The following is a 12509-nucleotide window of genomic DNA, read 5'->3' on the forward strand; positions in this document are numbered from 1 at the left end:
TTTTAGCGCTATTGTACGTGGGGAAATGTTACGTCCATATAAATCAACTCGATCTGATAATGACAGTTCAGGAAGTGATCACGAAATAGACCGAGATGACCTTATTGACTTATTAGAAAGTTAATCCTAAACTGATTTAAAATATTTATTAAGCTGTTGATGTTATGAATTACAAAAATATGTTGTAAGTAATGATTTAAATGAAATTTCAAAAAAATGAATTGTCTAGCTTATAGTAAATATAGTATACTTAATCAAAACCTTTAGTGTTATATAAATAAATTATATTCTGAAAAATGGTCTCTATAAGAAATATGTAGTAGGTAAATAAATAAAACTTACTGTAAAATGTTTTATTAAAACAAAAAAAGTGATAATTTTTAATTATTATTCTGATTAAAACCACTTGTTTTTAACGAAACTACATATATGAACCAAAATATAATTCTAATTATTATTAAAAATCTTGAATTGGTCATAACTTTGTAACAAATATAATTTATGTCTCAATAATTTAATACAAATAATTACGTATATCAAAGGGTTTATAGCTATGTGACCTATGAGACCTTGACTGTATGTCAAGGGTTAAAACTAAGTGACTATGTGTCAAGGGTTAAAACTATGTGACTGTGTGTCAAAGGGTTTAAGCTATGTGACTGTGTGTCAAGGGTTAAAACTAAGTGACTGTGTGTCAAAGGGTTTAAGCTATGTGACTGTGTGTCAAGGGTTAAAACTAAGTGACTGTGTGTCAAAGGGTTTAAGCTATGTGACTGTGTGTCAAAGAGGTTTAAGCTATGTGACTGTGTGTCAAGGGTTTAAGCTATGTGACTATGTGATATTTAACGAAAACGTTACGATTATTGTCTTTGTGTCATAAAACTAGTATTTTGTACATGCTAGCGGCAGTATACTACGTGCAGTTTACGTAAAACTACAATTTCAAATTAATTTAAAATTTTAGACCGGATATTTGGTGTTTTTCATTTCTGTTACAGGTTGCAAGCCCTCATAGTGAAAATACAGAGCGCCGTGGGACACGGCTGTTGCAGGATGGCCGAGTGTTAGCGACATCCGGTCACTCCAGTCCCAACATGAAGCATACAGCATAAATATAATTATTCTTATGTTAAATATTAATTAAATAATTTAAGATAGTTAAAGAGGAGGTCTCCTCCTCCTCCGGGAGGATTATCAAAAGTTATATAAGTTATTACAAATTAGATGGAGTTTAGTTCAATTTGTTCATTGAGTGCTTACTAAGTAGAAACGCTGTAACTATAATTATAGTGTAATTAAAGTAATAGAAGTTTGTGTGGACTGTTTTATTGGAAAAAGTACTTAAAGTGAACAGTGAGAAGTGACATTTATTAACACAAGACTGGGAGTACTGATATGGGTCTATAGTTACCTGGGTCTGTATTGGATCCCGATTTATAAATTGGCGTAACCTTAGCAATTTTCAGTGTATTTTGAAATATACCGTCACATATTAGAACGTTGAAACATTTAGTCAGATTTTTACATATTAAATTTCTTGTGGATTTAATAGCTTTTGTACTTATTCCATCGATACCAACACTACAACTTGAGTCCAGTTTAATGTTTCAATGATGTTTAAGATTTCTTTTTCAGTACATGGTGCAAATGATGAAATAGAATTTTTTGATCGAGTGATTTGAGGCATAGCATGCTGGAAATTGTCATGGTAATGGTCAGGTATACATTCAGCGAGCTGTGGCCCGATCTTCGCGAAATATTCGTTAAATGTCTGACATATGGTATAGGGATCTGTTACTACTTGAGAACCAATTTCAAGTTTAGTAGGAAGACTATTGCAAGTGAATTTATTAGCTGCTAGAGTATTAACTAAAGTCAAATTTTTTTTTGGTTTCTTACTACATTTAGTAAATTCTTTAAAATGGTATCGATCTTTTGTGTCTTCAATTAATTTAGCTACAAGTTGTCTTTTCTCGGTGAAATCTTCCTTCAATGACTCCTCATGCAAATTTTCTTTATATCTTACCCACAGCAGGTTTCTTTCATTGATCTCAGAAATTATTCTTCTATTTATCCAATCTTTCTGTGGTGGATTTAGGATTTTGGTTTTCCGTACCTTGCTCATATTTACGCATAACTTTCTCAAGCTGTGTATAGTTACTATTTGTTAATTTTGGAATCTTTTGTTCGACATTATTATAGTATTAAGAGTAATCTATATCCTCATACTGCCTATATGTCTTACGAGGTGGCTTTATTTTATTTATTTCCACATATATTTGCCTATGGTCGGATAGGGGAGAATTAATGAGTATCATATTAAAAGTATCATCGGCTAAGTTAGTGCTCACGTGGTCCAGTATCGATTTTCTTGTTTGACATTCTCTTGTAAAATACGACTTCTTTACTCTATTGATAATTTTGTAACCAGTTCCTTTTAGAACCTCTTTGTATCGTTTTAATTTCCGATCTTTCTCCTACAAGTCTATATTTGCAATATAAATCCTAAACTTACAGCGGCCACGGAACGACTCCAACATTTCGTCGATGGTACAGTACTCTCCCAGTATATAGTCAGCAGTACAATGTCCAACAAAGCTTTCAAATATTTCTCGGATAGGAGCCAGATTATCTAATTACTTTCTTTCGTGTCGTGTATTCATATCATCAAACCTCAACACTCTCAATAAAAATAAAAAGCGTTTTATGGACATGGTTGCTTTAAAAAAAATCACACGCTGTACCATCATCAAGCCACATTTCTTTTACATTTAGATGACTTATTTTTTTCAATCCAGCCATATATAATAAACCAATTAATACTTTAATTTCAACTAAATCCGTTTGTTTACAATCTCTTTCTCGAGAAAATTTTTCTTGTAATTTTTTTTATGTATATATTTTTGTAAGAAACAATTTTTTCTAACATTTCATCGTCCACAAACAATGAAATAGCTTGCAAGGGTGTCGTGGCGTTTTTAACTACTTGTTTGGTTCCGGGTAAATGTGTTACTATATTGCAGCTCCTAGTGCGCACATTACGTAAAGGCTTATAGACAAGTCATTCTGTAGTCTTATCTTTTCCTGTATAATATGGTAGCCTACCACTTGGTTCTTGCATTCCTTTATTCCCCAGTTCATCTGAGGACTGTTCATTATCGTCGTCGTGGAGGCCTCTTTCACATCACTTCAGTCACACAGTCACTTTCAGCATCATCAGCACGATTAACGCCTATATCCTCAAGATCTAATGGTTCTTCTTCCTCCGATTCAAGGTCTTCTAGCCAACTAAGAATTTGAGCCTCCCGTTGATCATTCATCTTGACTTTTTATACTAAAAACAATTGACAGATATATTAACAATATTTTTACTGGGATAAATTACATAAATATGCATAAAAAACCAAATACACGTTAAAATACGTTTTATTACTAACAAAATAATACTTACGTGGACAGGCGCGTGATGAGCGAAATGCCGCGCTGCACGATGCGATGCACACAAATACCTTGCTGCGCGAACAGCTTCAGCGGAGAGGGGATGGAATGTTGGGAAGGTACTGAGAAGCTCGTAGTGCTTGAGGGTTTCTAACATAGATAACAGGACATGCCTACAACGATTTTGGTGCTGGGGATTTTAGACCTGATTTTAAGTATGTCTTAGGTGGTGATATCAAAAATGTAATCAGTTTTTTTCTATCAGCTCTAGTTTCTGAGTGAAAAAAAATACAGTTTTCAAAAATATATGTATTTTATCGGCATTAAACATCAATTGTCTTTTGAGTGATTTTCTAGAATGAATTTTACTTGGGCTCTCTCATGATTCCCCAGCAATATTATGGAGATGCGCACCCGGAAAAAGATTCTTCTACTGCATGGAGTCCCGGAGGAACATAAAGAAGACTCGGCTGCTCGTGTTGCTCAATTGTTAAATAAACATCTCGCTCTTACACAACTTACATCTAGTGACATAACTCTCTGCCATAAGCTGGGTAATCCGAAAAAGGGCAAGTCGCGAGCAATTCTCATTTAGTTTAAGGAGTTCTCCCTCAGAAACCAGGTGTGGACATCAAAATCTAATTTGAAGGGCACTGGTGTAACTATATCCGAGTTCCTAACGAAAAGACGACATAAGATCTTCGTAGCAGCTCGCCAACGCTTCGGAGTCGTAAAATGCTGGACTCGTGATGGTGTCATTTTTGTCCTGAGCGCGGATGGAACAAGACATCGTTTGTCAAGCATGCCAGATCTAGATGCAGTCCCCAGCTCCAATGCCAGCACGTCCGATGCTTCAGTCATGTCTCCGAATAAAGATGTCTCTAAACCTTCCAAGCCAACCATAACGAGAACCAAAAGGACTGTGAAGAAATAGCCTGACTCCTTTATATTCCGCCAGGTCGTCTTAATTATTTTACATATTCATATTACTTTTCTGCGCGTTGTTTTGCTGTAGGTATTGTTCTTTTTTATCGAGTTCTCCATTCATTTTAACGTAATTAACTTTAGTTTTTTTTATTATTTTTGATATGGTTTTGTTTAATTTTGTTTTACCTACTTTTTATTTATTCCTTATTATATTTAAATTTCACAATAACAAACTATTATATTATGTAAGGTAATACTGTTTTCGACTGACATCTGCATACTGATTATTGGCAGTGACGGTTTGACATTGTAATAATTATAGTGCGTTCAGAATCACTTTTTTGTGGAGTGAGAGCCTACAGCAAAAAAAGGGGTCCTAAATTTTAACTGAATAGATATTGTTTTACTGTTCTTATATTTGTATTAATTTGTTAGAGTTAATGTTAATAGATAACATATTTTAATTGTATTATTCTTTAATTAAGCTATCGTTGTTTTTTTTTCTGTTCTATGCAAAGTGTATCGCATGTTTAATTTTTGTATAGTACAGCTGGTAGGTAGTCTATGATATTTCTATTTTTGATAACTTAATTTAGTTATTATTTTTATTAAGGTTTTTGTTTTAATTTTTTTTTTTATTTTTTTATTCATCCTAATTTTTTAATTTATCTATTTTTATATTTACTTTTATAGTTGTAATTATATTATAGTATACAAAGTATACAAGTATACAAAGTGACCTTTTTATGTCTCTGTCGTCGTCTGACGAAATGTCCAGTGAAGAAAGTTTCCACAGTACATCTCCTCCTTCACTTAATGTCGCCCTTAGTTCACATTTCTCAGATTGTCTGAAAAATTTTAATGTTATCCATATCAATGCTCAAAGTATTCCGGCTCATTATCCTGATATGCTTGCTTCTTTTGACTGCCGTAATATTCATGCTATTCTTATTTCCGAATCGTGGTTGAAACCATGTCTTCCTTCGACATCCTATTCATTACCTGGCTTTCAATTAATTCGCAATGACCGTGTCGGCAGGAGGGGTGGTGGGGTTGCGATCTACTTACGCTCATATATTCCTTATAATGTAATCAGTTCGTCCGCTCAACCTCCTCTACCCGATACGGTTGAACATTTGCTTATTGAAGTCAGTCTTGCATACTCAAAAATTCTTCTTGGTGTATTTTACAACCCCTCCTCTCTTATTAATTATTACCCTAGTTTTGAAAATTTGCTAGATAATTTTGTCCCTAATTACAGCCACTCAATTTTAATGGGAGATTTTAATACATGTTTACTTAAAGGCGACGCTAATAGTAAAAAGCTATTAGCAATTACCGAATCCTGCAATCTACATGTTTTACCCCTCACAGCTACCCACTTTTCTCCCGGCTGTACCCCCTCGCTCCTTGATCTCATTATGGTCTCATCTCCTGATTTAGTTTCTAAGCATGGTCAGTGTTCTGCCGATGCATTTTCCTACCATGACTTAATTTTTCTCTCTTATAAAATACGTCCTCCCAAAGCAAAATCAAGAACGCTTCTGCTACGTAATTTTGGAGGAATGGATGTAAATCGTCTACGCGAGGATGCTTGTCAATTGGATTGGTCTGCGGTTATAGCTGCTGATTCAATTGACAAGAAGGTGGAGACCTTCAATAGTCTGCTTGTAGGGTTATACGATGTACATGCACCTATAAGACCTGTTAAAATGAAACATCTCCCTGCACCGTGGTTGACGGAAGATCTAAAGAAACTCATTGAGAAGAAAAATCGAGCTAAACTAAAATATAAAATTAATAATTCTGACCTCAATCGCGATAAATACAAGAATGCACGAAATCACTGTAATACATCATGTAGAGATGCTCAACGACGCTATACTCAACGCTAATGTCGAAAACGGCAACACCGCAAAAACTTGGAAATTTCTGGAAAAACTTGGAGTTGGTAAATCTCGTAATACCCTGATAAATATAGATACTGAACTCTTGAATAAACATTTCTCTTCTTCTTCTACAACTGCAAATTTTGATAAACATTCTACACTGAATTTTCTTTCATCGTTACCAACTTCTAACTTCCCTCCGTTTACCTTCTCCTCTTTCACTGAATGTGATGTTAAAAGGAACATACTGTCCGTGTCTTGGAATGCCGTTGGTACTGACTGCATAAGCCGTAACATGATCATGCCCATCCTAGATATTATTATCCATATCTTAGTCCATATCCTTAATTACTCCATCACCTGTAATAAATTCCCGGACGCATGGAAAAATGCTCTAATCATCCCAATTCTGAAAAAGTCGAATGCAATTAACTATTGTGATTTCCGACCGATTTCCATCCTACCGTTCCTATCTAAAGTCCTTGAAAAGTTAGTATTCCGCCAATTAAACCTCTTCCTTAATCAACATTCACTTTTTAATCCTTTACAATCCGGCTTCCGTGCAGGTCATAGTACGGTCTCTGCTCTCATTAAAGTTACTGACGATATTCGGTTAGCCATGGACAACAAACAACTCACTATTTTAACACTTTTAGTTTTTAGCAACGCATTCAACTGCGTTGATCATGATATTTTACTGAGTTTGTTAAGTTCCTTTAACATATCTCCATCAGTGATTGAGTGGTTTCTGAGTTACCTCAAAGGCCGTCGACAACGTATACGCCTTAATGAGACGTTTTCCTTATGGTGTAATGTTCAGGCAGGGGTACCTCAAGGTGGCGTCTTATCTCCCTTGCTCTTTGCTATTTTCATTAATTCCATTTCTCAGTATATTTCTTCCTCCTACCATATGTATGCAGATGATATTCAAATTTATCGCCACACTACGCTTGAAAATCTTCACATTGCGATTGAGGGCATGAATTACGACCTACAGAAAATTCACGAATGGAGTAAACTGTACGGACTTGTTATAAACCCCGGGAAATCACAAGTCATTATTATTGGTAGTCCGGGCATGGTCTCTAAGGCTAATTACATTGATTTACCGTCTATTGAGTACAATGGTACTTGTTTACCTTACTGCTCCGTTGTGAAAAATCTAGGGGTGTATTTAGATCAAACATTATCTTGGTCACATCACTTGAAAGAACTGAGCAGAAGAACCTACGCTTCACTGAACTCGCTACGACGGCTTCGATCCCTTCTACCAATTCCTACCAAAATTATGTTAGCAAATTCTCTCCTTCTACCTATTCTTGATTATGCCGATGCAAGCTATACTAATCTGACCGAGGACCAACTCAATAGGCTTGAGCGACTTCAAAATCTCGCCATCCGGTTCATATACTGCCTTCGCAAATATGACCACATTTCTGTATTTCGTTCAAAGCTCAAGTGGCTCCCTATTCGTTTTCGCCGGAACTTGCATATTTTGTCTCTTCTGTACTGTGGGCTATTTAATTCAAGGGCTCCTTCTTATTTAAAGGAGAAATTTAAATTTCTAGGCGATCCTTCTCTTTTGAGATCTTCCCGGAGTTTTACACTTAAAATACCGGCACATAAAACAAAATTCTACAGTGACTCTTTTACCGTTCAGGCAATTAAGTTGTGGAATAATTTACCGCTTAAAATAAAAAAATCTAAAACATTATTAATTTTCAAAAATTCCCTAAAGAAATTTTATCTTGAATCTGCATAGAGACGATTTATATTAGTGCTTATTTATTAGTCTATAATATTGATATATATATATATATATATATATGTATGTGTATATGAATATGTATATATATATATATAGTGTATATATGTACATTGTATAAGTATTTACATGTAGATATTTGTATGCAAGTGTAGTTATAATACCGCCTTAGCACCACCTACCCAACTTCCAAACAACCTCTCTCTCTTTATTGGGTTGTCTGAAAGAAATGGCTACTTAGCCATAAGGCCGCCCGTTGTACTCTACAATAACATCTAAATTTTTCTTGTAACATATTTTATTCTGTATCTTGTGGTGTACAATAAAGTATAAATAAATAAAAATAAATAAATAAATATTCGGCCACACACACACACACATCAGCCCGCATTCGTCCACTGCTGGACATAGGCCTCTCCAAATGCATGCCACTGTGGTCTTTCTTCGGCAACTCGTATCCAGCTCCTGCCAGCCGTCTTGCGCAAATCGTCACTCCACCGTGCCTGAGGATGTCCTACACTACGTTTGCCGAGACGCGGTCTCCACTCTAGAACACGTTTTCCCCAACGGTTATCAATTCTACGACAAATATGGCCAGCCCACTGCCACTTCAGCTTACTAATCCGGTGGGCTATGTCGATGACTTTGGTTCTCTGACGCACTGGTTGAAGACTTTCGTCTTAAGGCACTGTGGGATCGACGATGTGAAGATTCGTCGTAACTTCCCAAATGCTGCCCAACCTAGCTGAATTCTTCTATTCAACTCATCCTCAAAGTTGTTTCTACCTAATCGCAATGTCTGCCCGAGGTAGACATATTTTTGAACAACTTCGAGGATGGTACCGTGAATCGCAATCGGTTCCGCTAGAACATGTTCATTGAACATGACCTTGGTTTTATCCAAGTTCATCCGTAGGCCGATGCGCATAGAAGAATCAGCCAGCTCATTCAGCATCTGTTGTAGGTCCTGCAGCGTTTCTGCCATGATGACGATGTCGTCTGCGAATCTCCCCTTGTCTCACTCCTCGATGCAATGGTATGAGATTCGTTTGCCGACTCTGTACTTGGACGGACATGGTGGCGGCCATGGCGGCCTTGTAGAGACATCTCATCACTTGGATGTATCGCCAATCAACTTGGCAACGCTGCAGGGACTCCAGAACAGCCCAGATTTCAACCGAGTCAAAGGCCTTCTCATAGTCCACGAATGCAAGACAGGGGCCGATTATACTCATGGGACTTCTGTATAATCTGCCGCACTGTGTGGATGTGGTCTATGGTGCCGTATCCGTTCCGAAATCCAGCCTGTTCCGGGGGTTGGAATTCATCGAATCTTCGCGCAAGATGGTTCGTGATCACACAGATGTGGCTCATTAGGGATATGGATCGATAGTTCTTCAGTAGGGTCTTGTCTCCCTTTTTGAAGAAACGGACGACCACACTCCTACTCCACGCCTCCGGAGTTCTCTCTTCGAAGAGGACAGAGTTGTAAAGCTTCTGGAGCTCCCTCAGTACGGGTTTACCTCCTGCTTTCAATAGCTCTGTTGTAACGCCGTCCTCTCCAGGGGCTTTTTCATTTTTAAGCTGTTTAAGAGCAATCTCGATTTCGCCAATACTGACTTCTGGCAGGTCTTCGGTGAAATGGCGTGTTAATGTAGCTCTAGGATCCTCATTTTCGGGATCAGGTCGAAATGCATGCGATGCGTATAACCGGCCGTAGAAGTCCTCTACTTCCGAAAGAACTGCCGGCTTGGAAGAAACGACTTCTGCACTTGCTGTGGTCAACTTCGTCAGGTGGCTTCTTCCAAGAGATTGTACGAACACCTTAGACCCTCGATTCTGCTCGATGGCTCTTTCAATCGTAAGAGTATTGGAGCACCGGAGGTCGTGACGTACGCGCTTGCTGATCTCAGGTGGCATCTCTGACAGGTGGGTTTTCACGTCGTTTCTTCATCAGCCCTAAAGTCTCTTCCGAAAGTTTGGACTTTCTACCCTTACGCTGCATGCTACAAAATCTCGTGCCTTCTTCCCTGAGAATTCTCACTACATTTTTGAGGTTCTGGTTTACGTCTATTGTGGTTTTCACGGCAGCGAATCGGTTCTCCAGGTTTGACTGGAACGTTTCAGATCCCACAATAGTTTGGAGCAGGGATGGTCGGAGTGTAGATTTCATCAGACGGACGCGCTCAGCCTTAAAATTGATATTCAGAGAGCCTCGGACAAGTCGGTGATCACTACCGGTATTGAACCTGTTGATCACTGAGACGTCTCTGAATATGTGCCTTTTGTCCGTCATGAAGAAATCGATCTCATTTTGGTCATAGTGTCGGGGCTTTGCCAAGTCCACTTCCTTTGGGGCTGCTTCTTGAAGAAGGAGTTCATCAAGAAGAGCCCCTCCCGTTCGAGGAAGTTGACAAGCATTTGCCCCCTATGATTTCTGCTTCCAAATCCATGGGGTCCTACTACCGATTCGCTACAATTCTGTACTCCCACTTTAGCGTTAAAGTCCCCCATGACAACGTTGTAGTGGGTTTTCGTGGTGGAGTGGAGGGCCCTCGATATATCATCGAACATTTCCTCCACTTCATCGTCCGAGTGGGTCGAGGTCGGTGCGTACGCTTGCACCACCTTGAGGCTGTACCTCTCGGTGAGCTTTACAATGAGGTACGCTACCCTGTTCGACACACTGGAGATTTCCACAACGTTGTCAGCTAGGGACTTATTAACCAGAAACCCAACGCCAACCCTCTCGGAAGTACATTAGGTGGCCCGATTCGAGGGTTACGGTGTCCTCTCCCTCTCTACGGACTTCACATAACCCTAATATGTGCCACCTAATTTTCCCAAGTTCCACCTCGAGTTGCGCTAGATGCGAGTCAAGCCGTAGCGTGCGTCCGTTGTACGTCGCCAGGGTCAGTCGGTTGTGGTGGTCCGGTGATTCTTAGCACCCCCCGTCCCGCCGTTACCACGGCCATCATATGAGTATTCTACCTTCGTTGGTATCGATTCTCCATCGTTTTTATGTCTTGGTGGAAACGTTCTCCTTATTCTTCGCTTAACCCTTCGCCTGATTTACGAAAATGTTTTTTTTTTATATTACCGTGTTTGCTTGAGGGAATAAATGCTAAATGAAGGGAAAAATAGGCAAAAAAATTACAATATTTATTTTACATATTTATTTAGAAAAAAAACAGGTATCAATTTTGATACTTCAGGCATTGAGGCCATAAAGAAATCAGATATACCTATGCATGAAATAATGCGAAACATTGGTTGTTTTTATTATCGCTTAACGACACTTTACACTTTTTACAGAACCAAGAGATAAGTTTCCTACAATTATTAAATTTACACTTATTTCTAGAATCTATAAATATTTTTTCATGACCAATACAATCGCAACTCACGTCAGTAGCGGGTAGTACTTATGCACCTGTCCAGGGTCTTTTAGAAGGTACTATAGTATCTTGTCGACTGTTGGTACTGGGTCTTCCTTTCTATTATTTTTCGAGTGACTTTGATATCTACATAAAGTATCGGTAAGCTCAGTTCTAAAATCTGCTAACTTTATAATATTCTTCTGAAGTTTTCCTTTCACTGTGTTTACCTTTTCGTATAGTACCCAAGCATCGACGACAGTCATGTCTAACAAGTGGTAGAAGAGTCTCGTTGTCCACTTTCTCGACTTTATGCGGATGCGATATCGACCAATGAAGCTATCCATCAAATCAACACCGCCCATGTGTGCATTATATTCTTTTACGACCCGAAGACATGATACTTGAACATTAGCCTTTAGTTTTTTTTTCGTAGCGGGTTATAATATCCGCTGGTTCAGCGCCAACATACGTGGAATGTAATAGTACTTGTTAGTTGTCCTTCCAACTTGTGGCCGACAATTGTTGGCCTTCGTGAGAGGCCACATTTTCGTGATAAGTTCCTCAAGGTACTGTTATACGGTACGGACTTGGAGCCTTTTTAAAAAAAGAAAGTTCACAAAACTAAACTAAGAAATAGTAGGGGTTGAGGGTTGAGTCCTCGAAATAGAAAAAACAACAATATTAATTATTGAACGCAACCGTCGGAATCGGAGGTAGGACTGACTCTGAGGAGCGGGCTACTGTCGGTTCTATAGGAAAGGTGATGAATTGGCAGCTTCGGTCAGCAAAAGGGGTAACAATGTAGGTTTATAACAGTACGTTAGACTTCATAATTTCCCGTTTTTCTGGCAACTTGCACGACTTCCCAAGCCTGTTTCTTTTTTCTGTTGCAAGACAATAAATACCTTCGTAATACGATTACGTGATCCTAAGACAGTTACAGGTTCTGTAAAGTTGGGATTCTTTTGGAAGGCATGTTTATTTGACTCGTCCATTAGAAATTTCAAAATTTCTTCACCGAAAAAATAAGAAAAAAACTGAAAAGGAGTGTCTTAGTTCATAATTTCTTGTGAATACTCAGTATTTCCAGCAAACTGGAAAGCGTTTTGG

At 38.2% G+C, this 12509-nt stretch overlaps 1 pseudogene; it reads right to left on the reverse strand.

Annotated features, from left to right (window-relative positions):
- Nucleotides 1-8788: 8788 nt before the first annotated feature.
- Nucleotides 8789-11944, reverse strand: LOC125075588 (annotated as a pseudogene).
- Nucleotides 11945-12509: the final 565 nt, after the last annotated feature.

This window comes from Vanessa atalanta, chromosome W, assembly GCF_905147765.1.
Source record: "Vanessa atalanta chromosome W, ilVanAtal1.2, whole genome shotgun sequence".
In the NCBI taxonomy this organism is placed as follows: Eukaryota; Metazoa; Arthropoda; class Insecta; order Lepidoptera; family Nymphalidae; genus Vanessa; species Vanessa atalanta.